Source organism: Elephantulus edwardii, unplaced genomic scaffold, assembly GCF_000299155.1.
Source record: "Elephantulus edwardii isolate Elephantulus edwardi_28Jun2011 unplaced genomic scaffold, EleEdw1.0 scaffold00022, whole genome shotgun sequence".
NCBI lineage: Eukaryota > Metazoa > Chordata > Mammalia > Macroscelidea > Macroscelididae > Elephantulus > Elephantulus edwardii.
The window spans coordinates 7,353,377-7,380,982 of NW_006399772.1; the positions used below are offsets into that span (position 1 = coordinate 7,353,377).

At 38.3% G+C, this 27,606-nt stretch overlaps 1 protein-coding gene across 2 annotated transcripts in view; it reads left to right on the plus strand.

The window, feature by feature from the left end:
* LHFPL3 (lipoma HMGIC fusion partner-like 3) overlaps positions 1-27,606 on the plus strand; it is a 651,411-nt gene that overhangs the window by 255,279 nt on the left and 368,526 nt on the right. The window lies entirely within an intron of this gene.

A 27,606-nucleotide genomic window follows, 5' to 3' on the forward strand; every position in this document is an offset into this window, starting at 1 on the left:
CTCATAGAGCCCAGCCTCCTGGATAATCCGCTCCGCATACAGGCTGAAAAGGGATGGAGACAGGATGTGGTTGAGGACATAATAATTCAAGGATGAGGAAGAGTCTTCTCAAGGTCAGGCATGTGGGAAAGGACCTTTTTTCCAAGGGCACACACAGGCATATCACCAGTCATTAAAATAGCCCCAGAATATGGGGGAGGAAAATAGAAGCAGAAGCTGGAAACAGACTGCCCAGGCATGAAAAGCCTTGATTGCATGGCAAAGTGGTTTTGGACTTTCTCCTGAATGTCATAAGGAGTCATTGGAGTTTCAAGCACAAGAGTATCCTGGCTAGCTGTGTATTAGGAAGGTCACACTGACCTCTAATTTTATAAGAACACCAGGAGACTACCAGTGCTATTTAGCCCTGTGAAAATGATTTCAGTTTCTTAGGGACTAGATAGATGAGAGGAACCTAGCATCATTTTCATGATTTTTAAACATTTATTCTAGATTTCTGTATAAAGCTGTTCCTGTAAGAAGTTACCATTGTCCTTGATACCTCTGAGGTTTATTTTCCCCCAGTCATATACTTCATAAAGAAGAACGAAATCCCTTCAAAAGTGTTCTTATCTTCCAAACAGTATGAAAGCCTCTCAAAATTTTCCAGAGCTCTCCTAGCTCTCTCACCCAGTTATATTTAGCTCAGCTATAGACCTTGACCTTTTCAATAGACTGCATGACACGACGCACTAATCGGAACATTTCTTAATAGACTTGAATGAGGTTAGTGGCCCCAAGCCTGGCCTTGTCAATACACACACACACACACACACACACACACACACACACGTTGTTTAGATGTCGTTCGGAAAACAATCAGGCAAGCTGGTCCAGAATAGGACAAATAATTTGTAGTTTTGCTAACAAAACAGGTTTTCTATAAACTTAGTTTCTGTGAGCTGAGAAAGCATGGATTTGCATTTCTTCCTTTCTTAGGAACGTTTTCTCTTCTGTTTGAATGGTGTTGGCAGGTTCCCAAATGCTGTAAATCTTACTTTGAATAGCTCTCCTTTGTTTTCTACTTCTCAAATATGACTCGTGTTTGTGGGTAGAATCCATATGAAAAGATCAGCCTGCAGGGATGCAGCGCTCTTTTGAGAAACATAATGTCTTCTTTCTTTTTTGTTCCTCTCCCTTCCTACTGTCCTAAGGATTGATTTTGCTTAGCAAGATCTCTGTCATGTTGTCAAGACACTGTCAATGCAGAATCGGGGTGGGGTGTTTCCCACAAATGCCTATGTGTTTTAAGATTAATGATGAGTTACTTAACTAACCAAAACCAAAATCCACTGTTATCAAATTGATTCTGACTCCTGACAACCATCCGTTGGGTTTCCAATGCCGTAAATATTTATGGGAGGAGACTGCACATCTTCCTCTCACGGAGCAGCTAGATAATTGCAACACAACACACAATGTACCATGCTGCCCAAGCTCCTTAAGTAATTAATTAATGGGAGGTTAAAAATGGAAGATTCCTTGTCAACACAGTCATTGAAAAAGACTCACTAAAAAATATTGATCAGTTCTGTTTAAATCAAAGGTCTCATATAAAGAAGCACAAGGAAATTGAATAATCAGATTTCTTCTAGGAAAGAGGATGGAAACAAGCAGATAGACTCCTTTTGAAGTGCATCACTCTTCCACTGGTCATTTGCGTACTTCACGGGTGTGCACTGCATATCAGCCATATTTTCTCCAGAACTCTCAGTTGGATACCCTGGTGCCTCCTGCCCATCGCTGTGGAATACTGTGTTAAATTTGACTGACCCTGGGAGACCAGAAGAGTTTTTGTTCAGAAAGGTGGGTATATGTGGAGGTCAAGAACAGAGTCTCTTCCACTATCCTGGCTGGATTTGAATCCCAGTTCCACTATTTGATAGCTATATGCCCTGACCAATAGACTACCTGGGCTTCCATTGCTTCATGTGCAAAACTCTATCTAGTCTGTTACTGGAGATCGTAAGGGATATTTAAGGTTACGGAAATTCACAGAAGGAGCTACGAAGTATCAGTTACCAGAATCAAATTATCCAGATGAGTGGCAATGAAATGCTCTTGGAAAAGCTAGAACCATGTGGTCATGGACAGATATAGGTCAGAACCATGTACAGCTCAATGCATGCTAAGGAAACATTTGCTTTCTAGCTTAATATATTACAGCAGTTTCCTCCTGATTGGAGTTCTATGGATTTTAAAGGAGACCAGAGAATTGCTTTCCATGGTTGGATCTTTTGGGAGTCTCCACCCAGAATAAGATATTGTTGAGGGTCCAATGTGGAAATTTTAATTTCCTGGAAGTAGGATAGGAATACAAAGATGCCTCTTTCTTCCATGCAATAAGTCTGAACCAGAATTGCCCCTTAAATGAAACAAGTTCAATCCTTGACTATTTCTAAGAAAGTGCAGCTCCAAACATTGTTTTGTTCTTTTATGCATAGGGTCAGCATGTGTCCAAGCTGATTTGATCATAATTAACAACACAGGGTGAAATTTCTGTATATGTAAATGTTTATAAATTTTTAAAATGTTTTTAATCTTGTGGATTGTAAACTAATGAATCCATGGAAGAAAATGGCTATTTCCTAATTTTCTTCATTTAGTAATCAGGATTTTTATCATGAGAACTATAAAATAGGAATTAGGTGTATGGGCTCATATCCTGGTTCACCTTTTATTAGATGAACAACCTTTAGCATGCTACTTACCATCTCTGTGTTTCAGTCTTTCTCTAATCGAGGATATAAATGGTGTATCTTACAGGGTTGTGTTGAAGATTGAATGAGTTAAAGTCTATAAAGTACTAAGAATATGGCTCCATTTTTATTATGATTGTGAACTATTATTATTCTTATATTGAGTTTCCTTGTTGTAAGATACCTATTCACACCGTCAGCTTAGCTTCAATCCTGAATCTAAGAATCCAGATCTCATTTTATAGATGCTTTGCAAATATCCTTGACCAAAAGAAACATTTTGCATTCTTAGAATGCCCACCTTTTGAATTGAAGCCAGTGTTTGGCCTTCAGATTGATAATGCAGGGCAGAAGGCAGACCACAGATATTGTGCTGCAAAACACAAAACATGCGATCCTGCTCTACCAACTTTCTATTTTGATAATAGTAAGTTATTAAGGGGTCAACTTCCTCTGCCTACATAGAATTGAGTCCTTCTTTTGCAGCCTAAAAGAAAGAAACAGGAATGACCTGAGACGACTTGCTTCTTCCCTCATCTCTGAGAAACTTCCAAAATTTTTCTGTCTGTTGTTGTTGTTAGGTGCTATTGAGTCAAGTATGACTCATGGCCCTCTGAACCCTATAAGCAACATATCTGAACCTTGCCATATCCTGTGCCATCCTCACTGTCTAGATATAATTGAGCCCATTGTTACAGCCACTGTGTCCATCCATCTTGTTGAGTGTCTTCCTCTCTTTCCCTGACCCACCTTTCCAAACATGCTGATCTTTTCCAAGGACTGGCCCCTCTTAACAATATACCCACAGTAGGCGAGATGAAGTTTCACCATACTCACCTCCAAAGAATGTCCTGGCTACACTTTCTCCAAGATATATTTATTGATTCTTTTGATAGCCCATGGAGTATTCAGTGGTCTTCTCTAACACCTTAACTCAAAGACATCAGTTCTTCTTCTGTCACCCTTATTCATCGTCGAACTTTCTGATGCATAGCAGGTAATTGATAAGACCATGGCATGAATTAGGTGCACCTTAGTTTTTAAACTAACATCATTGTTCTTATTTTTTCTTGACCACTAGTACCATGAGTGTTTAGTGTGTATCCAAGAAAGCAAAAAAAAAATGTTGACAACTTCAATATTTCCTCCATCTATCATGATGCTCTCTGTTGGCCCAGTGGTGAGGATATTATTTTCTTGATGTTGAGATGTAATCTATGTTTAAGGTTGCAGTCTTTGATGTTCTGCAGCAAGTATTTCAAGTCTTCTTCACTCTGAGCTAGCAAAGTTGTGCCATCTGCATAACATGGGTTGTTGATGAGTCTTCTTTTGCGCCCAATGCTACATTCCTCTTCATAAAGTCCAGCCTCTTGAATGATTTGCTCAGCATACAGATTGAATAAGTGTGGTGAAAGGAAGAAGCCATGATGCATACCTTCCCATGAACTTAGGATATGAATCTAAAATGTCAATGGTTTAATGTAATCTTGCTCTCGTTTATCTTTTCTGCTTAACATTTCTTTTGCTGTGCATTGCTGATTTATAGTACACTTCTCACAAGCCTTAAGGCAATTTACAATTAAAACCACAGAATATTGAGATCACTTCACACTCTACAAATAAGCAAGTCCTCTCTGTTGCCATGCTAGCTAGCATCCCAGCTGCTATTGATATTTCATGCTGAGAAATAAACACTGGGACTTTGTGAATCAGGCCTGGTGGAATCCTTCTTATAGAAATCCTCCCACTAGCTAGTGCCTGGCTGAACTTGAGGCCCAGGTGTTGGCTGCATGACTGTAAATTACCATGGATTATAGATTCATGTGTTCTCTCTGCTTGTGTTCCTCTGGATTGTTTCTTGTTCGATGAGTCCTGTGATTCCATGTGAAGTCATTCCGTATGCTCTCCAAGCTTCCTCATGATGTGAATCTTTCTGGCTGATGGCAATTCATCAATAAAAATCTCTGATCTTTGCCATGCTCCTTTATATTATCCATCAATCATACAAGTCATCTTTGTCTTTTCATTTGACACATAGCTTGGTAGTTTTGGAGGAAGGCCATTTTTTAATTTTGTTGTTTATTGTTGTTATTGGATATATTCTTACATTCTTCTTTGTCTACGAAACTAATTAAATGTTCAGTTGTTTCATTGATATTGGATGTTTTTGTTCATCTAGAATGTTAAAAAACTTAGTTGCCAGCAAGCCCCACAGCTTATAAGAGGACTAACTGGATTATAAGTCAATCATTTAATTAAAGAACCTTAGAATAGAGACAAAATAAAATTCTCTATTTATAAAACTCAATAATTCTGAATTAAGAAATCAGTTAAGTAGTAATAAAATTGGTATTCTGTCAAAGATTTAATGAAGAGATGCAATAATTGGACTGCCATAGAAAATACTCAATGCTGTGAGTGATGTTATGCCTTACTTATTATGTGTCAGGCATCATGCTAAACATTTTTTATATAGTATATTATTTGATCCTCTCAGAAATCTTATGATGTGATTGCTATTATCTTATTTTTTAAAAAAACTCACCCCTTAAACATAGAGAGATAAAGTATGCTGTCCAAGGTCATACACCTGACAGAATCAAGATTTACACCTAAATGTGTGTGACTTAAAATCTGTGCCTGTGCTCCAGTTGTATCTATCTCTACTTCAATGGATTGATGTCTGGAGCCCTAAGTTAGGATCATAGCCTTACTTGCCACATCTCATGCACAGTAATTTTATTACATCTTTCTCTGCATTATAAAATACACCACTAAGATAGATAAAACAGCATGCAGCAGGAACTGATGACATCCAATTCTATTTCATTCAATTTGACAAATATTTATTGAGGGCCTGTGGTGTATAAGATATAAAGGTGGTTGTTACAAGAATACAAAAATATTTGAATTATATAGTGGGTTTACATTACTGCTTTGTACAATCTGATTAATCAAAAAGAAGTTTTCCTATGAGAAAGAAACAAGACAGATTTGAGCACAGAGAATTTGTGTTACTGAATGTCTTTCTGTATGCTCTATCGGCATAACGCCTTACGACCAAGGCAATGAGATTTGTGCTTATATCCAACATACTGCAGAGCATGATGAAGAGAAGCTGATAATGGGAAGGTTGGACCTGAAATAACAGAAGACGAACTGCTGGACTATGTAGTTTTGAGCCTTGGAAGGCTACATCATGGCCCTGTACAGGACAACTCTATGCAAAGATTGCTAGAAGTGGTTCATCTTTCTGTTGGTGGAAAAGAAGGTTAATAGGAGAGGATATAAGTGTGTTTACAGAGTGTTACTCAGGCGCAGTCTTCTAGTTAAGCATGACTCTCCACTAGTGACAATGAATTAACAACTGAAGAAGTCAGTGATAGGATCTTTTATGTCTGAAAAATAACCTGTGTAGCTGGCATTGAACTGGAAAATAATTTTGCAAATATTGTATTTTTCATCAATGTTGTTTTTGTACCTTAGAGTCAGAACTGACCCATAGCTGACTCTCTAGCATGTTTTCAGAGGCAGTTAATTGCCTGGGAGGAGATTGCCTACCCTTCTCCCTTGGAGAAGCTGGTGGCCTCAAACTGCATACTTTCGGGATTGTAGAGCAGCTTCTTGTCTCTAGGCCACCAGAAGTCCCTCCTTATCAGTATAAAATACTATTAATTAGTTAAAATTATAGCTGGCCAGCAGGCTTTTGGAAAGAATTATCCTTAAAATCATTTTAGGGTTTAAATACATAATATGACAGGTTTGTTGGAGCACTTAAATCCTATGGAGATAACTTATAACTTGCTTTAATGCTATGGCATATAGATATTTTAAAAGATGTTAACTCTACCAGAAAGTCATAAATTTGGGTCCACTCTCTCCTTTAATACACTCAAGATAATTGTTGTTGTATATCATCAACTCAGAACCAACCCATAGCTGATGGTTCAGTGGGTTTTCAGAGATAGTAATTGTACAGGAGGAGATTGCCCATTTTTCTCCTGCAGAGCAGCCAGTGGACTTGAACTGGGTGCCTTCGGGATTGCAGCACAGAGTCTTATCCCTAGACCACCAGAGCTCCCTTAAGATAATAAGGAATAAAATGAAATGCTGCTGTTTACTTGAACACTTTCTAAGAAACTACTTTTAAGACTTTGCTTGAGTACTCTCTAAAATGCTACGTTTAAGAGTCAGGGCTAAACTAGCCTTTTAGTAAAATTGGTCCAACTTTTTCAGTAAGTATGAGAGAAAATTATGTTAAGAGAGAAGAGAAGGAATTGGCAGAAAATGGTGGAGGAAAAATGAAAACTTCTAAATGTTTAAACTGTAAGAAAATACTAAATTAAAATAGATGACCTACTGCTTGACACTTTAATGAAAGCTATTCAGCAAATGTGAGTTCCTCATCAGGTTGGGTGCTAGCTACCTCCTTTTATTTCACAAGTTTCTTTATACTTGGTAGTGGCACTGTGCTTTACCTTCTTTTGATATCTACATATAATTCCCAATAGTCTTCTCATATGGCTTGACACTACAAAGACTCAATTTCACGGTAAGCACAGTCATAGTTACATATGTTGCATCTGACTCATGAGAGAATACGATAGCAAATGACTTTTATAAAGAACACTTTTTAAAAGCCTTGCTTTTTAGTAGTCTTTATACTATAACTCATGAAGATGGTGTGGGATAGGGCAAGGCTGAGATCTGTTGTTCATAGGGTCGCTATGAGTTGTAGGTAAAGGCATGGTACATAATAAGAATTACAACGTCTTAGGACAATCACAGTTCAGTGACTGACTCTCTTAGACCAGCCAACAGTGTGATGCTGAACCTTATGGCCATGCAATCACTAGAAGAGAAAGGTATTTTCAACTATAAAAACCTACTAGAAGTAGGAATTAGAAGAAAAGCTCTCATAGCGTTAGTATCTCAGAAAGCACGTTCTTCCTACACTTAATACTATCCATCGGCTTCTACAGCTGGAGAAGAGGTGGAAATAAAAAAAAAACCTGATTTCTCCTGGGAAGCTATTTTATTTCTGTTTAGAAATTGAATTGTGAAAAATATTATACTGGGGATTTCAGAGTTTTGTTATTAAAGAGAAAATGAAAAGTTTTTGAGAAAGAGTCAAAGCCTAGCCATGTTACTAAAACAGAAGGATGTGGAAAAAGCTTCTATATGAGCCTGATGACTTGTTCGGAAGCTACTTTGTCCTCTGTGCACACAATACAAACACCAAACACTAAGGAAAGTTTTGTGAAAGACTGCACATGATGGAATTACAATTCAAACCCAGCTCAATTTGACACCAGAGACCATGTTCTCAATCACACTCTATGCTTCCCCTAGCTCAGTTTTTTTCTTATATTATCTTCAAGGATAATCTTAAAGTAAGGCCATGAGAAGAATACACATGGGCTGTGACGGAGCCACGGACTCAGTCATTGTTTTAACTACTAAAGTCTTACATGAAAATATCATTTCTCCAAAATATTTATCATTTTTACACATGTTAATAAAGCACTGGATTCAGTTCGTATAGACAGTCTCTGTTCTATAAAACCCAGACTTTCTACCAGTCACTGAAAAAATTGTGAGATAAGATTTGGGATTGTAGAGTAATCACAAATTCATTGACTGACTGATGGAAGTGTCCCCTTTCCACTTTCTGCCTGCTTCTATTGGTCTCACCATGTGCTCAGCAGTAATTATTATTGTGTATACCCCTCGTTATGACAGAATATTTTGACTAAAGATGAATCATGTGTCTGCCTTTCCTTAGGAAACTTAAAAAAAATACTTCCCATGACATTTCAGAACTCTACTGTCTGTTTTCTCAGTGACACCACCCCCTGCTGCCCAATCATTTCTTATTCGTAGTGACGCACCATTGTCTTTTCATGGGTGTAAATCTTTACAGGAGGAGACTGTCCATTTTACTCCCTTGGAGCAATGACGGTGCAACACACTATGTCTCTACAGGGCTAGCAATGTTTTTGGCAAACCTGGATAAAAACAGAAGGTATTGTTTGCCTTTTTTAAAAAAAGAAATAGTTTTTCTTTTATGCTGATATACTTACAATTATAGTCAGTCATGCTTGCCTTTTTCTGTTTTATCACACCCCAAATAAAAATCAGAGCAAAAGTTCTTGAACTTCAGTCTCCTTGATGAATAGACAGATGCTATTGTTGAAGGACACTTTGGGCATGTTGCCAGGAGAGGCTGGCTATTCCTTAGAGAAGGACATCAAGCATCGGAAGGTAGTGGGATGGCAAAAGGGAGGAAGACCCTTGAACAGGTGGGTTGACACGGTAACTGCAGAAGTGAGCTAGAGTGTGTCAGAGATTGTGAGGATGGCACAGGAAAGGACAGTGTTCAGATTGGTTGTACATAGGCTCACTGTGAGTTGTACTTGACTTGACAACAACTGACAACTCTAGTTGCAGCACCTAGTCCTGTTTTTCTTCAGATAGACACTAATTAGCCATTTCCCCCCTATTATCCTTGTCTACACCAGTAGAAATGTCATAATGAGTTCTAAGCTGCTTTTCTCTGTACTCAACTGAGCAAGGACACACTCTACCTAAATAATGCTTTTCTCATAACAGTTCTGGAATATTGACTCTTCTTATATTTTAACAAATTAGTAATTCATGTTGTTGTTGTTGTTGTTGTTATGTGCCGTCGAGTCGCCTGCGACTCATAGAGACCATATGTACAACAGCCCTAAACTCCACTCTGTCCTGTGCCAATCACACCGTCTCTGACACTCCCATCCCAATTATCCCAGTCACTGAATCAATCCACCTCATAGAGGGCCTTCCTCTCCTGCACTGTCCCTCCACCCTCCCAAGCATGATGTCCCTCTCCAAGGACCGGTCTCTCCTCACAACATGTCCAAAGTATGTTAGACGGAGCCTCAGAATCCTTGCCTCCAAGGAGCCACCCGGTTTAACCCTCTCCAGGACAAATCTGTTTGTTTTCCTAGCAGTCCATGGTATTCTCAACACTCTTCTCCAACACCACAGCTCAAAGGCTTCAATTCTCCTTCTATCCTCCTTGGTCATTGTCCAACTCTCTGATGCATAACAGGTGATTGTGAAGACCATAGCCTGTATCAGATGCACCTTAGTCTCCAAAGAGATACCATTGCTCTTCAGCACTTTGGAGAGGTCCCTAACAGCAGACTTTCCCATGGCAATGCGCCTTTTAATTTCCTGGCTGCTGGTGCCAAGACTGTTGACTATAGAGCCAAGCAAACTAAAACTGTGAACAATCTCAGTCTCTTCACCATCCATCCTGATGCTGCCAATTGGTCCAGTGGTGAGAATCTTTGTCTTCTTGACATTGAGCCTCAATCCATATTGTAGACTGAAGCCCGCGACATCCGTTCCGGCAGAAAGACGCCAAAAGCCCGCATGAGCAGTAATTCATACCTCTCATTTGTACATGATGCCCTGAAGTGTCTACTTTAGACTGTATAATAAAAAGGCCATGAAAAATTAAGAGTCACTATTCAGTCAAGAGGCTATCACTGATTCATCCACTAAGCCAAACTTTTCCTCTTTTAAATTTTCTACCTTTTCTATTTTTAGTCATGGCACAAAGTGTGGAATGTTCTGCATTTCCATGCAAATCACAAAATTTTCTGTTTGGTAGGAATTATAGACTCTTCCATATTACATCCTTCAGCTCTTCACAGTGCATTCATAACCTTCTTGATGTCCTTGGCAAATGGTTCCTGAGTCTCTTCTGGGGTACATTAGTGAAAAAGATTCCTTTTAAAGAAAGTCAAATTTACTGGTGAGTCACTCCCAGTACTGACAAATGTCCCTGACTTGAGTAGAAAGCTTCACTTCCATATTATGTCCAACAATTAATCTGCATTCTCCCTTTAAAAGAAACAGCAAACAAATTTTATTCCTTTTTCTCACTTACAGCCCTATAGGTATGTACAGATAATTAGTGAGGATGGATGAAACCAGTTTGCCCCTTGGAGGCAAGGATTTTTAAGCTCCATCTCACATACTTTCTGCATGTTTCCAAGAGGGACCAGTTTTTGGAGAAGGACATCATGTTTGGAAGGATGGAGAATCAGCACAAGAGAAGAAGACCCAGGGTGAGATGAATAGATACAGTAACTGAGGTGAAGGTAGGTGTTGCCAGGGCGATTTGCTCAGGATAGCGCAGGATTCAGAACTATTGTGCTTGGGGTCACTTTGATTCACAGGGGACTTGATGATAATAACAACAACAGAAGATCAGATGGATCCTAGCTGAATGCAAGGAATACCGGAAGAATGTCTATTTGTGCTTGACTATGAAAATGCATTTGACTTTATGTATCACAACAGCCTATGGCTAAAATTGAGAAGAATAGGAATCCCAGAGCATTTAATTGAGCTCATATGAAGTCTATATCTAGACCATGAATCTTTGTCTGAACGGAACAATGGAACACTGTATGGTTTAATATCAGGAAGGATATGAGTCAGGCACGTATCTTTTCTTCATACCTATTCAATCTGTATTCTGAACAAATAATTCATGAATCCAGACTTTATGAAAAAGAATGTAGCATCAAGATCAAAGGAAGATTCATCAATTACCTGCATTATGCAGATGACACAACCTTGCTTGCTGAAAGGGAGGAGAACCTGAGCACTTGTTGCAGCAGATCAGAGATTACATCCTTCATTATGGGTTATGTCTTAATATTTGAAAGACAAAGGTCATTACTACCAGGCCAGTGAGCGACATCATGATAACTGGAGAAAGGATTGAAATTGTCAGTGATTTCCTCTTACTTGGATCCCCAAGCAACCCAGTTGCTATTAGCAGTCAGGAGATGAGAAGACATATTGCTCTGGGCAAGTCCACTGTCAGAGGCCTCTTCAAAATACTGAAGAGTAATGATGTTAGTGGGCAAGTCCACTGTCAGAGACCTCTCCAAAATACTGGAGAGCAATAATGTTAGTGGGCAAGTCCACTGTCAGGGATCTCTCCAAAATACTGAAGAGCAATGATGTTAGTTTGAAGACTAAGGTTTGCCTGATTCAGGCCACCATCTTTTCCATTATTTGTTATGCATCTGAGAGTTGGATGATGAATAAGGATGACAGAAGAAGCCTTTGAGTTGTGGTGTTGGAAAAGAGTACTAAATATCTCAGGAATTATCGAAAGAAAGAATACAACAGATGTGTCTTGGAAAGGGTGCAGGCAGAGTGCTCTTTGTAGGCAAGGATGTCAAATCTTCATCTCTCGTACTTTAGACATGTTGCTAGGATAGGCTATTACTTGGAAAGGGAGATCATGCTTGAAAGGGTGGAAGCTTGGCAAAAGAGAGAACAATCCCTCTCCCACCCCAATGAGATGAATTGACACAGTGACTGCAACAATGGGCTCTGGTGTATCTGAGATGATGAGGATGGCATAGGCTAGGCTAGGCTAGGATACAAATCTGTTGTTCAGAGATCACTATGAGTTGTGCTTGACTCTACGGTACCTAATAAAAACAAGTAAGAATGGCACAAAATAAGGCAAGGTTCAGATTTGTTGTTCATAGGGTCACTGTGAGTCCTAGACAGTTTGACAGTACCTAACAACAACAAGTGTTCTCAAAGGAGTCCTAGTGATATAAGGGTTAAGCATTTGTCTGCTAGCCTAAGGTCAGTAGTTTGAACTCATTAGCCACTCCTACTGGAGAAATGACCTGGTATATTGTTCCTGTAAAGATTATAACCTTGGAAACCCTATGGGAAGTTCTCTGTCCTAGAGTTGGTAGCAGTCAAAATCAACTATATGGCAGATAACAAGATGTGTTCCCCAGACTAAACGTTCCCGTATACTCTGCCATTCCTCTGAGGAATCGTCACCATCCTGTAGATTCTCCTCAAGATGTACTCTATTAAAACAAACAAACAAACAAACAACCAAAACACACAAAAACCCCAACCCAACTATATATTTATACCTTTTTGTTATTTTCTTGATCATTTTAATTTTTTCCCTATTTTAAAAGTGTTAGTACTGTATAAATTATAAAACTTTCTAAAAATCTTACCTTCCTGAGGCAACCACTTTCAACAGTTTGATGGAAAATTTTCTGTTACCCAGTCTTAAAGTGCAAATTTTAAGTGAATAATTCCGTTTTCTTCAAAAAATGTCCCACCTGCGTTTTGAAAAGACAGCTTTGCCTGGGACTGGAGAGCATTATGCTACGTGAACTAACTCAGTATCATAAAGACAAATACTGTATCAGACCATTATTGTAGGGCACGTACAAGGATCCAAGGAGGGGGGCCTTGAACATAGAGTCACACAATTTGATGAGTGGAGGGAGGAATTGGTAAAGGAAAGGTAAAAGGTCTGGTGTGAGCAACAATGTATATGAACTTAATGAACTTTGTACATAAACCAATATAAAATAAATGTTTTTAAAAGTGTTATAGGCTTTTCAAGCATTTTTCACATAAAATTTTAATAACTTTTGTTTTTTCAAAACAAAGCAATCATTTGCATCATAAACATAGCTGTAATTTTAGACTTGTTGATAGTCAGCTACCTTTTGGGGATGTGTTTTTGGAAACAAGAAATACAGGTTTAAGTTAGCTGAATGATGTAGTCACAGAAAAATTATGTTTTCCATCTCTTTGCAAAATGTGGTCTACTGTGTTGTCTCTCTACTTGATAATTTTTGGAAAAAAACCAACAAGCCGTTTTCTTGTTACTTTAGTAGTTAACTTATAATACCATATAATTTCTAACAGTCCTCTGCTTTTGAGGATTAATCTTGTCTAAGGATTAAATTAGAGAGTGTTTTCCTAAGTGTGAAACTTTCCTACTAGTAGTTAGAACAGATAAATATAGACATTTCACGGGTCATCTTGAATAACATTGAATCATATCTATCTGTCTGTCTATCTATCTATCTATCTATCTATCTATCTATCTATCTATCTATCTATCTTTCTCATTGCCCTTAAGTTGGAACTCCCTCATATTTTCCATCTTTCTGTCTCAGAACCTCTGATGGGTTCAGACCTCCAGGGATTCACTGCCTCTGGGTTAGGAGCACCACTCCTTAGGAATTATGCCTCCAGAGAGCTGTTTCCTCTTCAATTTAAGTTCTGTTAATTATAAAAAGAAATTGTGTTGTTTAAGTTTGGCACAGGATAGAGCAGGGTTTAGGGCTATTTTACATAGTGTCGCTCTGAGTTGCAGGTGACCTGACAGCACATAACAACAACAACGTATATTATAAACACCTGTCTAGCATTATCCAGAATTTTCATTTTAAATAGAATGAACACAGTTTTGGAAAGCTGAGATATTTGTCTGAAATTAAATAGAGATGTTAAATTTTAGTGTTGTATAGGCTAATAATTACCTTAATACGTATTGCAATTACATTGATTTTCCAATAAAGATAGTGTAGGAAGTTTCAATTAAGAACAAAAATGAATGATTTAGGGAAAAATGTGAAATATACAATATGCTGCCAGTGAATAACTGTTACGTTGACGGCTGGATTTATTGGATATTGAGGCATATATGAAACACCAACTAGTATGCTATCATTTTTTTTAGATGTGTGTTTGTTGCTTTTGCAATTTTTTCCCCATTCACTCATGGTTAGTGACTTAATATTAATATGAGTGATGGTGCCACCCATCAACAAAGGAAAATGAATTGGAAGAAGCCTGGACATAGAATGATTAACATTTGGAATAGAAGATTATTTTGCCATAGCTTAAAAATATTTACTATTAAATAAAATCTTAGCTGTGTCCAAAGCAAGTGTACACAAGAAATAGGTAACTATCAAAAATGCCAACAAAATTAAGACTTTTAATAGAAATAGAAATTCCCAATAAAATTTGAGTGTCAAAGCAAGTGAATTTTCTGATTATTGTCACTACCAATGACTGTCAATTAAAAAAAAATCCAACTAAGAGATGAGTTGATTAGCTAGTAGTACCATTAAACAGCTTGGCATTGGTTCAAGGCTATCTGAAAAGAAACATAACATCAGCATACTTCTTCCTGTGCTAAGTGTCATTAAGTGACAGGGACAGGAACATGAACAGACTCTGCTGAATAAGGAGCAAAGGAATTTTACAATATCACTGACAGGTTGGTAATTTTCAAAGACTTAGAATCCAGTAAAATGCACTTAACACAGAATTACACTGAAAATACAACCATTGTCTTCTTATTAAGAAAGCTCCTTAAAGATTTCACATTCTTAACATAAGAGTCTTGGCAGAAGCTGAAACTGTGAAAGACTACTCAAAACAGATAACAACATCCAGTGTTCCTGCTTCTCTTGGGGGGACTATATAAAAATCCAGTTTCCTATGGACAATGAATAAGGATGACAGAAGAAGAATTGATGCCTTTGAGCTGTGATGTTAGAGAGGAGTACTGAATATCCCACAGACTGCCAGAAGAACAATCAAGTATGTCTTGGAGAAAGTGCAGCCAGAGTGCTCCTTGGAGGTAAAGATGATACAGCTTCCTCTCATTTTTTTGGCATATTGCTAGAAGTGGTTATTTCTTAGAGAGAGAGACATCGTACTTGGAAAGGTGAGAGGAAGACCCTCAACCAGATGGATTGACACGGTGACTGCTGCAATATACTCTAATGTGTCAGGAAATATGAGAATAACACAGGATTTGACAGAATTCGGATCTGTTGTCAATAGGATCACTATGTGTCATACTCAACTCGACAACAACTAATGGCAACAACATTTTGAAAATCAGAAAACTGAAGTCCAAAGAAATTGTGCTTCATCCAGTTAACCACTGAACCAGAATTTTTGCACCCCATCCCCCCCACTGAGAAACCTCAGTTTTTTCTCTTCGAGCTTTCCAACTGATTGAATGAGGCTACACACACTGTGGAGATCATCGCCTTGAGTTAAAGTCACTGGTTGTAGATGGTAACCACATCTTTTTACAATATGCCTGCATAGCGCCTAGCCTTTGCTTGAATTGTTGCTGGCTATTGCTGTAAGCCAAGTTGACACATAAAACTAGCCATTATATGTCCCTAGTTAGTTTTAAAAGAATTTACCCTGAAAAGGAATTTGGACATTAGTTTATTTCAATAATATGATAATACAAATTGAATATGACCAACTAGATGATCCTGACAATTGAGTTCAGTGAAAAATGTTATGTGCAATTTTTCTGCATTATTGCCAATAAAAAAAACCCTATTTTTTAACATGTGGAAAGTGGGTGAGAAAACAGCAGGCAGTGGCAAAAGAATTCTAAAAAAGCCTATGCAAGCACCCTCCCCAGAAAGTCCCTCTGTGAGCATCTCCACATTGCCCTTTATAATATGAAATAGGAGCCTACTTTTCTCTTCTTCCCAATTGGTATTTTTGCCAACAATGTCTCTAGAATTTCTCTATAGAAAGTTTTAAGGGAGGCAGTCTTTTGGGAAATGGTTGGCAAGAAATTTGTCATGGAACGAAGGTTGTAAAATACAGTTTATATTTAGATCTCATGTTCATTTTGGATTGTTTGAGGAAAAAGTCTAGTGGTGATTATGAGGCGGTTCAAGAACCCTTAACGTACCCTGAAACTGCTTCTTATCATTGCTGTTAGTTCGTAATCTCCAGACATCCTTCCTGCCTAAACAATGAGCAGATACACCTGCTCTGTAATGAGCATTGACCATTCTCCCAGGGAAGACCAACTCATCCTGTGTCCCCTTGGCATAAATTCCTGTGTCATTGACCTTATGTGCCCCTATCCCACACTTACTTCACTGTGTTTCATTAAGTAATGTTGTATCTGACCTCCAGGTTCCTTGAAAAACAAACAAGCCTGTGACTTTAACCACATTGTGGCTAAATCTTAAAAATGAGTGTGTTTAGTGCCCGAGTTCCAAAAACTGTTTGTCTTACCAGCATAATTGCATCCCGAGGACTTTATTCACTGCATGTATTAATCTCTCTGGCAAACAGTCTCTCATTGGGTACTTTTTCACAGTGTCCAAGTCTGAAATGTTTCTCCTATTCTCTTCCCTAAGCCCTAGGATCTGGCTCAATTCCCCCCTTAACCACTAGCCTTGTGATACCACTTTTACTGAATTCACATAGCTTCGACTTTTCTGTATTATATGAAAATTATAAAAAAAAATTGTTGATTTATTCACTCAGTATACATTTAATGAATATCAAATATGAATTTATAATTGTGATTCTAAAGATACAGATGTTGTACCTGCCTTCAAAAAAGGAAAATATGAAGGAAATGAGAAGTACATATATTGCATATTATAAATCACACAACAGTGTGCTTAACAAAAGGCATAATACGTGACTGTGAGGCAAATAAAAAAGCAGATAGGAATATGAGGGTGTCAGGGAAAGGTTTCTGGAGAAAGTTAAACCTAATATGAATGTTTATGATGAGTAGATATTAAATAATGATTATTGTTGTTGTTATTGTTAGGTGCAATCGAGTTGGAACTGACTCAGCTGGCCTGCCAGTGGGTTTTCAGAGTCTATAAATTGTGTAAGAAGAAATTATGTGTCTTTCTCCCAGGGAGCAGCTGGCAGATTCAAACCACGTGCCTTTGGGTTGGCAATGCTACTCTTATCCACTAGGCCACCAGAACTCTCCCTGAAATAGTGTTTATAAAGAGGAAAGTTTCAGAAATAGAGACCTATGATAAAGACCTAGATATAGTGATCAGCTATTGAATTGAATATATGGAGAATTTTCAAATACTTTCATGATCGAGAGCATAAAATCGTATAGAGAGAGACTAGCAGACTGAAGAGATTTAAACATGACAGTAAAGTCAGATTTAAGGATCACTATACAGAATAGAAAATGGATTTTAGATGAATGTATGAATCTGGAAGTAGAGAGATATGTAAAGAAGCTACAGCTATAATCTGTGAGGAGGAGAAAAAGTTCTAGTGGCAGGTTGTGAGAAACTGCACTGCAATCCCGAAAGCACATAGTTTGAACCCACCAGCAGCTCCGCTGGAGAAGGATGGGCAATCTCCCCTTGTGCAATTAAACTGCATCTAAAAACCCGCTGGAGGGTCAGCTATGGGTCGGTTCTGACTCAACGGGGCACAACAACAACAACAATTCAGAGCAAAGACAAATTGAGATATATGTAAGGTTCAAAATAAGTCATCAGTTATATGAGAAAAGACAAGAGTCAGATTAGAAGCATGAGGCTTCTAGTTGGAGAATTGGGCCAACATTAATACCTCCAACTGGGGCAAACAATAAAGTGCTGGTGGATTAACTAGATTTAAGAAACAAGCAGACAAGGGAAAAGAATAGTCACGTGTGGTAGAACCAAGAGATCATTGGGTCATGAAAGCCATGGAAAAAGGGAGATGTCAGAAATGAAAATACAACCAGTTAGAAGCCCAGTAGAGAGATCCAATATTTTAAGAATCAAAGAATGGTGTCTACCAGATTTCTCAAGCTAATGCAGGAGAGTTTGCCATGGAGTAAGGATGAAGGAAGGTAGAAATTGGGCATGCATTGATGCAAAGAAATAAGGAAGAAGAAAAGGCGAATCAAAACTACAGGGAGGTAAAGGAAAGGGTAAATGTCTGGTGTGAAAAACAGTGTATACGAAGTTTGTAAATAAACCAGCAAAAAATAAAAATTTTATTTAAAAAAACCCAACCAAAACCATAACTAGGAGGAAACTGGCACTGCAGAGAAAAGAGTCAGAAAGATAAACAATTGAAAATATTTGACTGAAAACTATACTTATAAATTTACTGAAGAAAGTGTGCAGCTAAGAGTACAGATGGAAGTATATTGGCCTTCATTTCCTTCCTCAATTGAAACTTGAATATGCATATTCATGGGTTGGATGTAAGTAGGTTTGAGAGACAGGGTTAAGGGAGGGTGTCTAAAAGTAAGAAGTTGCGTGAGATCTTATCCTGTGGCCCCTTCGTAGGTGAGTGAAAGATTGCAGTTGAGTGGGAAGAGGAGAAAGCTGATTTAAACCAAGAGATGGAGTGCATGCTCCTCTGGGAAATTTTGGCACCTGAGAGGCAGGAGCCATAAAAACCTGCACCCAGATTAACAAACAGAGGGTCACACAGTGGTCATCTAGTTACATACTCGTCCCAATAGATGGTGATAGCAGAACAGCTGTTACGTAGGGCTTTGAGATGAAAAAGGAAAGAGACAATCACTCTGCCCTTTTTTCTGCCGGTTCTAATGTCCCTGGAACAGAGAATTTGGTTGAAGCTGGAAAAATAACAGCAAAACAAAAAACACTACTCAAGTCAATTCCTATTTAAAGCTTCCTAGCAACCTGACAGGACAGCAGAACTGCCCTATAGGGTTCAAACGGCTTACTTCGAAGTTAACCTCAGAGCCTTGTATAGTAGTGGCTTGAAAGATCTTCTGTCATTAGTAGATGTATCTCTCAGTGTTAATATTTTAGGATTGTATATATTTTATTAGACCAAAAACCACCTCAAAAGTAGATGGCCCTTGAACCTTAGACTTTGGGTAAGAGTGGAGCCCGGCTCAAGGGCGTGGATCTAAAATCCTTGACGATGAATGGGTCTGCAGGCTGGCTGGGGCTGAGCGGGAGGGTTGGGGGGGCGTTGGGGGGCGGCTGGGGTCTTGGAAGTTTCCCTTCACTCTGGAAGTTGGAAGTTAGCTGGCTGGCAGGCATTGTCTCAGTAGGGGTTTCATCTGGATGGCAGTCAGGCAAGGGAAGTTTCTGGGGGCCTTTTTTGTTGTGTGTTACTGTTCCTTGTCCCCCCTCAAAAGCAGGTGACCCTTGAACCTTAGACTAAGGGTAAGGGTGGAGCCTGGCTCGCAGGTGTGAATTTAAAATGCTGTAGGGTTATTTATTAATAGAATAGTCTTTAAAAGGCACAGCAATCATTTGTCTATTTGCTGTACTGAACATCTTGGAGTTTCTGTGATGCTGAACACTATCCCATAATGTTAAGTACCATAATGGTTACCCATTATGTACAATGGTTGGATGAGCTTCCAGGTTGATTCATGTTGGGAAGCAGGTGTGGCCTCCACTTCCTAAAGTAAGTGCCTCTGGAAACTCGACAAACTCTGTTATAATTGTACAGAAAATATGTTAATCATAGAAAAAAAGTTCAGGTCTTTTGTGCAAAGCTTACTCTGTCATATTCGACTCTTCAATGCTTAACCACTGCTAAATGAGACTAGCTATATTATATCTCAGTACTGATTTCATCTATCAGCATAACTAGTTATGTTATATTTTGGAGGAACATTCTTCCACTTTGCACATCACTCTTTGTCAATGTACTACATGAGGTAACCTGGGTTTGCTATGATGCTGAAACTTTTGTCATGGGGATATCAAATACCCAGAATAGTTTCCCATTGTGGACAGTGAGGAAGCAGGAGTGCATCCACTTTCTAAACCACATGCCTCTGGAAACTCTATGAACGTGGAGAAACAAAGATAGCTGCAGGAAGACATTAGGTATTTTTATTCATAGAGTCCTTATGAGTTGATCTCAACTCGACACCAATCAACAACAACACATGTTTTGTTAACAAAGAGCCAATAGTTGAATTCCATTTTCCATCTTTCTTCAGGTACCTTCTTCCCTCCCCATCTTCCCCTGATTTCTCCTTCTACTGCACCAAAATTTACTCTAGAATTCTTAATTCTCACTGATGTGCAAATAACGGTTTAAACCTTTTTGTGTTCTAATATCTGATGGAAAAAGACTTTAGAAAAAGCATTTGTGCTCTAATGGTTAAAATTCAGACATGAGTCTTTAAGCAGTTGCAGTACATGATATTTGTCTGATCTGTGAACTGGCCTCTCTTTCTCAAAGGAATATTTAGTGTGTAGAAACCACATTAAAACCAAAGCAAAAAATAAGCATTGTGTACTTAGTGGATTAGATTCTATCACAGAAGAAAGAAGTACAATTGATTATAATGAGAAGTTCTCCCTCCGGAGAATATTTCAAATCTATGAAATCACCAGTCTTGTTGATTCCATACTTTACCTATCAGTCAGGATCAAATTACTCACCACCATGGAGGTTTGTTGAAACATTTCATTAGCCATCTTGACCCAATCCAAGATTTTTTTTAATATAATTATTGTTTAAATCATCTGAAAATAAAAAAATGGGAGTAACTCCAGAGTTCTTTGGAGTTTTTTGTCTTAGGAACATGTGTTTTGAAAACTCCCACACATGTTAAACTACATTTCCATTAATTAATTAGCTAAACTCTTTCTTGAAACATCTTTCTGGAAAATCTATCACTTCTATCATTTAATAAACATGTTTGACACTGTCCATGTGCCAGAAGGATCCCTAGTGATTTCAGGGTTTCAATAATGCAACTGCTAATTAAGTGGTGGAGTGTTCAAACCCACAAGACACTCCATGGAAAAAGCATGAGACAGTTTGTTTCCATAAAGATTGATAGCCTTGGAAACCCTATGGGTCATTCTACACTGTCCTACAAGGTCACTCTGGCTTGGAATCAAGTAGATGGCAGTGGATATCCCGTGCCAGGCAAGAGCTGGCTTCAAGGGACTCAAATGAGCAAGACATAAAGCATGCCCTCAGGAAAACAGAATCTATCATGGAGGACAGCTGCGTAGCAGGATATTTCACTGGTGATGATGATGTCACTGGCACTCAAGTTACATCCATCCCATAGAGACCTCAGATAAAACAGATTGACGTTTTGCCTGGTTATGAGACATCTTTATTATTGCGGGTGTTCGTTGTTGCAATTGTGAATTTTTAGTATTTTCTAATATTATTGTTGTTGAATGCCATCAAGTCAGAACTGACGCATAGCAGGCCCTCCAGTGGGCTTTCAGAGGAAAGTAGATTACACAGAAAGAGATTGCCCATCCTTTTCCCATGATACAGCTGGTGGATTCGAACTCTGTGGCTTTGGGATGGCAGCACAGCTTCTTACCACTAGGACAATATTTACTTAAATATTTATTGAAAAATATTTATTGAAAGCTATTGGTGTTCACTGGCTGATTTTTGGAAATAGACTGCCAGACCTTTAGCCTTAATCTGTCAGCTCTGCTCCAGAAACATAACTACCTGGGAGCCAGCACTACATGCTAATTGGCAGGTAAGTGGTTGGCAGGATCTGAAGGTATCTGAATCAGGCTGGACAGTAAGGGAAGGAGGTGCCAGTACTGCCTGCAGATTTCTGTTTTAGAAAGCTCATTCTTGCTTGGAGATTAAAATGGTCCAGAGTCAAGATTCATAAAGTCCTGACTAATGTTATCCAGGAACAATTAGTAATCACCAGCTCAGAAACAGCAGTGAGAACTAATTTGAGATGCTAAGACCTTTACTATTTTAGAAAGAAGCAATAAAAATGGTATTGTCTCAGGCTATCTCAACAGATGGGACACACACAGAACTGGAAATTAGGGCTGGAAATGATGTAGGAAGTTGTACTACTAACCCAAAGATGGTGCCTGCCTGGTGGTTCAGGTTCACAAGGTGCTCCTTGAGAGAAAGATGGGCAGTCTCCTACTGTGTAGTTTAGCACCTTTGGAAACTGCCTGGAAGGTCAGCTATGAGTGAATTCCAACGAGTATGAGTGAGTGGGTCAATATATATTCTTGCTCTATGCCTCAGTTTCTCTAGAATATACAAATAACGTTGTTGTTGTTGTTATGTGCTGTCGAGTCGCTTGCAACTCTTAGCAACCCTATGTACAACAGCCCTAAACTCTGCTCTGTCCTGTACCAATCGCATTGCCTCTGACACACCCATCCCGATTACCCCAGTCACTGAATCAATCCACCTCATATAGAAAAATAAAATAGCGGAACTACTCACACATCCCAGAGAGCCTTCTCTCTGCATCTTTTCTCCCATGGTGTTGGAATATCTACATATATCCAGCTCACACTTGCTAAATTCTCTTCCTTTTGCCTCATCATTGTGTCACCTTGTGTTAATGACTTTCAGCTGCCATTCATTGCATTCATGCCAAGGTTTTTTTAACCTCCTTTTAACATTCAAAGGCTCATATTCTATTTAGAGTTATCCTGCTGTATATGAGGGAAAATAACCATTTCCTTCTTCTGTGGACTTTGACCTTTGTGTTTACAGAGTCTTAAACCTTAGCCAATGTATTTTATTATAAAACCACATGCAATTTACTTTTTTATCAATGCTTTCAAATATATCCTATCTCCAAGGATTTTCTTTCTATTCAGTGCCTGCAAATTGAATTATCTAGTCCCTTCTGCCTTATAAGCTAGTGTTAACAAGGGTGTCATTAAGATCTTGTTAAATGGGAAACTAGCAAAACTTAAAAGTTTCATTCCCTTTTGACTGTGCCATAGGAATTTATTTTTGCATTCCCAAACTATATTGTTTTATTGGTAAAAATCTACTCCTCGCTCTTAATAGATTGTGACTAATAATAGGCAATTAAGGTATTTTCCACTTGATGGTATTCTTATGAAGCATTTAAAAGAGTGCAAAACTGGCTGTCATATCAGAGAAACAACAGATTTCCTGGCCTAAAAACTACTCACAGACGCATTAAGGGAAGATGCTGTCATGAGAGATGTGGCTGTGTAACACCACTAATTAAATTATGTTGTGGTTTAAATCCAGAATCTTCTGTTAGATAAATAGCATCCCATCACCTAAGGTCATTACTGTGGATTTTTGTCATTTGATTGGCTCATTTTCTTGGAGACAATGGGTATTATCAAAGGCAGAGTATTTCTTAAGAAGCTTATTTAGTCAACACTGCTGATGAAAAGTCAAGCTTGGAGGATGTAAAAATTCATCCTCCTTTTGGACCTAGTTTCGAGGATGCCTGTACTTTATGCAAAGCAGTAATGGATTTTGGCTGAGTTAACCCTATGCTCTTGTTAGGGCTCGTGACTCCTTTTATGCTGTATCATGTTAGTGTTAAAGAAGCAGCATGAGCAAGTGAGGAGGGAGGGTAGGAGCGGAGCTCACTTAGTTCAAGCCTTTCTTTCATAGATGAAGAGTCCGAGATGCAGCAGCTCTCATTTTGAGTCTCAAGGCTGATTGGCTTCCTCCCTAGAGCAGAGCCGAGGCTTGAATTCTTTAACATGCCTGTTATTAGGCTTTCCAAATGCCATTCATGTAGCACTGCCATAGTCTCTGAGACGATACCATAAAGGCATGTACATGAATTGAATAAATCTACTTCAACTATACCACTTGACATTTCAAATTTCTATTGTATGGTAGCTATAAAAACCTAGTTAATTTTGTTCACTATTTAGCAGTTATTTATTGAATATCTGCTCAAATTAGACATTGTATTAGGTGCCTTGTTTATTCTGATTAAATAATATAAATTTGATTATTTAACTTGCCATTTTATTTTTTTTTTAACATTAGCCAGTAAAATTGTGTGATAAGCCTTTTTTTTCCTCTAAGTTGATCATGTATATTATGTGGAGGCCAAATTTACAAATTATTATTGTATATATACTTCTGCAAGGTCTATAATTGCTATGGACAGATGTCTTAGCATATATGTGGACATACACAGGTAGACCAAACCCCACTTGCTGTCATCTTACATTCCTGGGATCCTATATGTTACAGAGAAAAATCGCATCTTGTGATATTTTCAAGTTGTATGGCAAAGCAGGTCACCAGGTTTTTCTTCAAAGAGAGTTCAAACCATCAACTATTTATTTCCTAGACTAATATTGAGCCCTTTGAGTCTACTAGTTCAAATATATTATGGAGGAAACTTTTTGCTGTCTATTCCTCAAAGTATCAGCAATCTACTATGCTCCTCAGTGTTCAGGATATCACCTGTAACAGAGGTGCAATTAGCCAATCCTAGTTGTCAATATCTCACCCAACCAGAATAAGAATTATGGTCATTGGGGAGATGCACTCTGTCATTTGTTATATATATCCACCTTGCCTCCGAGCATGATTTGAGTAGCAAAAAATAGATATTTTATTAGTTACAAGAACATTTTCTCTTTCATTTTTAGCTCTCTGAAACTCGTACATATCTGAAAATCAATTCAATGACACCTTGTTTCACAAATAAATTGGTCCTCTTAATAATTCATAGAATTATCTTGTCAGTCTCTTCATGCATTTTTCTTGGCTCCAGGGTCAACACCCATGATAACAGCAATAAAGAAAAAATGCAAAAGGTGTTTCATTGGACAAATCTGCTGTCAAGGACCTCTTTAATGCAACAACTTTAAGGATGTCTGTTTAAAGAGAAAGTTCTCCTGACCCAAACTGTAGTATATTCAATTGCTTCATACGCATATGAAAGTTGGACAATGAATAATGAAGACTGAAGAAGAAGTAAATATACCAAGGACTGCCCAAAGAACTAACAACTTTTTTGGAGGAAGTGCAAGTGGTGTATAGAGGCAAGGACGGTGAAGCTAAGTTGCACATATTTTGGGCATGTGGCCAAGAAAGGACAATCCTTGGAACAAGACACCATGCTTGAAAAAATAAGAGGGTCAATGAAAGAGACATGAGTTGATATAGTGACTGCAAAGTGGACTTGAACATGGTAGATGTGAGGGTGATGAATTGTGTTGTGTAGATGATGCTACATACAGCAAGGTTCCAAACTGTTGTTCATAGGATTGCTGTTGGTCATAGCCCAGTTAATGTCACCCTAAAAACAACAGTAATCTTAAAATCTTAAAGTTGATGAAACATAGTATGTTAAGATAATTATAATGAAAATTTTTAAAAATAGGTACACACCCCATACAGAATAGCAAAATTTAACAGAACAGCAAACAACAAATGCTGGCATGGTTGTGGAGAAACTGAAACCCTTATTCACTGTTGGTGGGAGTGGAAAATGGTGCAGCCACTGTGGAAAGCGATATGGCGCTTTCTCAAAAAGTTGCAAATAGAGATACCATTTGACCCAGCAATTCCACTACTGGGAGAATATACCCCAAAGAGACCATAACTGACATCCAAGCAGGTATATGCACACCTATGTTTGTTGTGGCTTTGTTCACAATAGCAAGGAGTTAGAAACAACCTAAGTGCTCATCAGAAAACAAATGGATAGAGAAGCTGTGGTGTATTCACACAATGGAATACTATGCTGCATTGAAAAATAAGGAACTCATGCAATATTATTCAAAATGGGTGACCCTGGAGGACATTATGCTGAGTGAAGTATCTCAGTCACAAAAGGACAAATACTAGATGGTGCCACTGTTGTAAAACAGGACTGACCTTGAGGGTGGAGAGAGACTGAGAAAGATGGGTTCAATAACATATACTGCATTGAAACAGATGAGGGAGAAAATTGTTTCAAAGGGATATGTGATTAGGTATTTTTGTCATGACAGGACTCTAGAGCGAAGGCTACATGGTGGAGTGAACCCTGGGGGAGGGTTTGTAAAACAATGAAAGAATTTTTCTTTTACTTTTCCAAGAGGGTAATGTACTAGAGGGGAGAGTTTGGAGGGGAGAAAAGTGCAACAATGAAGGAATGGAAATCCAAAGTCTCTGTAAATTTTTACTGACATTAATAATGTTGTTGTTGTTGTTGTTCTGTGCCGTCGAGTCGTTTGCGACTCCTAGCGACCCTATGTACAACATCCCTAAACCCTGCTCTATCCTGTGCCAATCGCATTGCCTCTGACACATCCGTCCCGATTACCCCAGTCACTGAATCAATCTACCTCATAGAGAGTCTTCCCCTCCTGCGCTGTCTCTCTACCCTACCAAGCATGATGTCCCTCTCCAAGGACCTGTCTCTCCTTACAACATGTCCAAAGTATGTCAGATGAAGCCCCAGAATCCTTGGACTGACAAGACATTAATAAGAAATTTAAATAAAAATTTTTTTGAAAAGCAACTAGAAAAAAAAAGGTACAAAATAATTAAATCTTTATAATTATGACCTTAACCCTAGGTTTTCGAAAAACTTAGACCAGTTAAACATGGCAGTACACTACACACTTATTCAACTGTTTTCCCTTCTACAATCTCTATAAAATATAATGCAGGAATGAAATAAAAGTAATGCTCATCTCCCCAAAATCTTGAGAAACTGCCTCAATAGATGAGAAATTTCAGTATTTTCAGAAGATAGGCAGCAGAAGACATGATGTAAAGAGTGGCAATAACCCAAAGGTCTACAGAAGGGAAGCTAACAGGGGAGGAAAAGAAAGTCATTTATTTGAAAAGGGTCATGATACAAAGAGACCAGATAATCCAAAGGGCTGATTATGGAAATAAAAAATAAAAACATTAAAGAGAGAGAGAGAGAGAGAGAGAGAGAGGACTTCAGTACTGAAAAGTTCTTATTCAAAATAATGTGATCCTCCTGCTCCAGCATTGTGTTTCTATCTTGCTCACAGAAAAACGGATGCTTGTATCCTACTGACCAAAATATATAGTATCATTCTAAAAAAAAAAAAGATACAGAGTATTATTCTCTTGGAAAGTGAAATAGTCAGATGGAAAATAATTACTAATATTTTTGGGATTCCCTCTAACAAAATTTTTGTTTGCTTGTTTCTTCTCTGACAGTGTATGTATCTCATTGGTTGGCAAGCCCTTTCCTATTATACACTGGACTTTTTTATTTACTATTATTAGACAGCCTGGGATAAACAACCATTTGAAGAAATCCTTCTATATGAAAAAGAAAGAGTAAAGCAAATGTGGAGAAATGTAGGATTCTGAGGGATTAGAGATAATACTGAAAAGAGAAGCGATTTCTTCTGTTATAATTGTTGTGTATCGCCAAGATGAAACCAATTCATAGCTGATCTTCCAGTAGATTTTCAGAAGCTGTAAATCACTCAGGAGAAGGTTGTCCATCTTTTTTCTG